Below are 3,815 nucleotides of genomic sequence, written 5' to 3' on the forward strand. Positions count from 1 at the left end.
TTTAGTTGAGCATTAATTCCTTTATGTACAACTAAGTCATGAGCTACATTGGCTAAATGATTATTCAGGGTCTGCGCAGTCTGCCCAGTATGAGTCATGGCTAATGCCCTGGTGGTAGCTCCAACAGCCGTCAATGAGATGGTAGTAACAATGGTGGCTGTAGTTCCAAGATCCCTTTTCTGTCTGAAGAGGTTCATAGCGTGAGGGGCATCAATGGGCACAGGCACCCAGTGAGGCATGCGAGTAACCAGGGCATACCTAACTTTACTAGCATTCCAGCATTGGGCAAAAAAGCAAGTATCATTACCACAATTACTTGGCTCTATCTGGCTAATAATGAATAAAAATGGAGGATATAGACAAACAGGTGTGGGCTTATAGGAAATATTATGAGAAGCCTTAACCCCTCGTTGGAACATCCTGCGTCAGTTCTAGAACTAGCAGTGGTGGTTTCAAAAATATGGAACGCTTCACGAATTTGCGTGTCATCCTTGCGCAGGGGCCATGCTAATCTTCTCTGTATCGTTCCAATTTTAGTGTATGTGCTGCCGAAGTGAGCACGAATTGTTCAATCTTTAACGTGATCAGATATTAGAAAAATTAAACACTCACCTGAATCCTCTTAAAGTGTGAGATGATACATCATATTTTCTCTTCCCCAGACTTAAACTAAAACTAGCTTTATTTTTACGTCAAGCTATTTACCTACTTTAGAACTATCATATAATTAACATTGAACAGGGGACTTTCTTCAAGTGTCTCCTTTGAAGCAGCATAACATTGTTTCTATTTGTTCAAGGGATTGTATGTTTTAATTCATCCCTCCATATTTATTATTTATTACCTTGATTAGTACTTTACTTTGACACATTCATATATAATGCTGCTATGAACATCCATCTATAAAAAATAGAGCTTTTGGATTCTGATAGAAAGGGAATATTGAAAATTTGTAAGAACTGCAGGGTGGTTTTCTCTGGACTGTTTGAACTCCAATTTGAAGGGTTCTGACAGTCTCTTCTGGACTCTGAAGGCATCAGCTACAAATGTTGTACCCACACACACACACACACACACACACACATATATATATATATAAATATATATATGTAGAGATAACATTGATACAGGGTAAGGTAGAATGACCAATCACAATATTTTATCTTCTGTTTCAATGTTAGTTCTGCATTTATTAAATCACTGTCACTTTTAATTTTCACTGTGTCATTTTTATCAATTACTGTTTTATTTTTTTCCAAAAGCATCACTTGCCTTCCAAGGGAACACAGAAACCCAGAGGCCTGAGAGCTTCATTACCTGAAGGAGTGCATCATTCTCTCAGAAACTGGAAGTCCCTGTGCCCCAGAAGCCATGAACTCTAACCTGAAAAACCTATGACACATATCTAAGGAAGTTAGGCTTGTATGTAGGAACCAACTCCATGGTTCCCTACATATGATGAGAACATAGAAAACAGAAAAACGCAATTGAAAATCTGAAATGATTGTAAAAATCATTATGAATTTGCATAACATGAAGTTTACATATGAAAATTAAAAATGACAATAATTGTCAGTAAGTAAACCCACAAAAACTTAAATTATTACTATATTTACGAGATTTCTTTTTTCTATTTCTTCTTTTTATTTTTATTAATTACACTTTATTCACTTTGTATCCCCCCATAAGCCCCTCCCTCCTCCCCTCTCGATAACACCCTCCCAAACCCTTCTTCATGCATGCCCCTACCCAAGTCCAATGATAGGGGAGGTCCTCCTCTCCTTCCTTCTGATCTTAGTCTATCCAATCTCATCAGGAGTGGCTGCATTGTCATCTTCTGTGGCCTGGTAAGGTTGCTCCCCCCTCAGGGGAAGGTGAACAAAGAGCAGGCCAATCAGATTATGTCAGAGGCAGTCCCTCTTCCCATTACTATGGAACCCACTTGGACACTAAACTGCCATAGGCTTCATCTGTGCAGGGGTTCTAGATTATCTCCATGTATGGTACTTGGTTGGGGTATGAGTCTCTGGGAAGACCCCTGTGTTCAAATTATGTGGTTCTGTTGCTCTCCTTGTGGGGTTCCTGTCCTCTACAGATGTGACTATTTCCTACTTCTTACACAAGATTCCATGCACACTGCTCAACAGTTGGCCATAATTCTCAGCATCTGCTTTGATAGTTGCAGGGCACAGCATTTCAGAGGCACTCTGTGGTGGGTTTCTAGCTTGTTTCCTGTTTTCTTTTTCTTCTGATGTCCTTCCTCTTTGCCTTTTGTGATGGGAATTGAGCATTTTTATTCAGAATCCTCTTGCTAGATTAGTTTCTTTAGATGTACAGATTTTAGTAAGTTTATCCTATATTACATTTCTCCATGAGTGAGTATATACCGTGTGTGTCTTTCTGCTTCTGGGACAGCTCACTCAAGATGACCCTTTCTAGGTCCCACCATTTACCTGCAAATTTCATGATTTCCTTATTTTTCATTGCTGAGTAATATTCTGTTGTGTAGATGTACCACAATTTCTGTATCCATTCTTCAGTTGAGGGGCATCTGGGCTGTTTCCAGCTTCTGGCTATTACAAATAAAGCTGCTAAAAACATGGCTGAGCAAATGTCCTTTTTGTGTACTTGAGCCTCTTTTGGGTATATGCCTAGGAGTGGTATGGCTGGATCTTGAGGACACGCTATTCTTAGTTGTCTGAGAAAGCACCAGATTGATTTCCAGAGTGGTTGTACAAGTTTACATTCCCCCCAGCAGTGGAGGAGGGTTCTCCTTTCCCCACAGCTTCTCCAGCATGTGTTATCACTCGAGTTTTTCACCTGGTCATTCTGATGGGTGTAAGGTGAACTCTCAGGGTCGTTTTGATTTGTATTTCCCTAATGGCTAATGACTTTGAGCATTTCTTTAAGTATTTCTCTGCCATTCCATATTCCTCTTCAGAGAATCAGAGAATTTTTTTATTTATTCCATTTTTTAATTGGATTACTTGGTTTGCTGCTTTTCAGCTTCTTTAGTTCTTTATATATACTTGATATTATCCCTCTGCCAGAAAAGGAGTTGGTGAAGATTTTTTCCCTATCTGTAGGCAGTCGTTTTGTTTTGATGACGGTGTCCTTTGCTTTACAGAAGCTTTTCAGTTTCATGAGGTCCCATATATTGATTATTGCTCTTTAGAGCCTGTGCTGTTGGTGTTCTGTTCAGGAAATTGTCTCCTGTACCAATGAGTTCTAGGGTCTTCCCTACTTTTTCTTCTAACCGATTTAATGTGTCTGGTTTTATGTTGAGGTCTTTGATCCACTTGGACTTTAGTTTTGTGCAGGGTGATAAGTATGGATCCTTTTTCATTTTTCTACATGTAGACATCCAGTTGGACCAGCACCATTTGTTGAAGATGCTATCTTTTTTTCCACTGTATGGTTTTGGCATCTTTGTCAAAGATCAGGTGTCCATAAGTGTGTGGGTTTAATTCTGGGTCTTCTGTTCGGTTCCATTGATCCACCAGTTTGTTTCTATCCCAGTAACATGCATTTTTTATTAGGGTTGCTCTATAGTACAGCTTAAGATCAGGGATGGAGATACCTCCTGAAGATATTTTATTGTAGAGGATTGTTTTAACAATTCTGGGTTTCTTGTTATTCCATATGAAGTTGAGAATTTTTCTTTCCAGGTTTGTAAAGAATTGTGTTGATAATTTGATGCGAATTACATTGAATCTGTAGATTGCTTTTGGTAAAGTGGCCATTTTTATTATGTTAATCCTGCTAAGCCATGAGCATGGGAGATCTTTCGATCTTCTGATATCTTCTAATTCTTT

At 39.0% G+C, this 3,815-nt stretch overlaps 1 non-coding gene across 1 annotated transcript; it reads right to left on the reverse strand.

Moving 5' to 3' along the window:
* Positions 1-454: 454 nt before the first annotated feature.
* Positions 455-561, reverse strand: LOC132656741 (U6 spliceosomal RNA). The gene has a single exon (XR_009594432.1). It is a non-coding gene; the product is annotated as a U6 spliceosomal RNA (small nuclear RNA).
* Between the last annotated feature and the right edge of the window lie 3,254 nt (positions 562-3,815).

The sequence above is a fragment of the Meriones unguiculatus genome, chromosome 9 (assembly GCF_030254825.1).
Source record: "Meriones unguiculatus strain TT.TT164.6M chromosome 9, Bangor_MerUng_6.1, whole genome shotgun sequence".
Lineage (NCBI taxonomy): Eukaryota > Metazoa > Chordata > Mammalia > Rodentia > Muridae > Meriones > Meriones unguiculatus.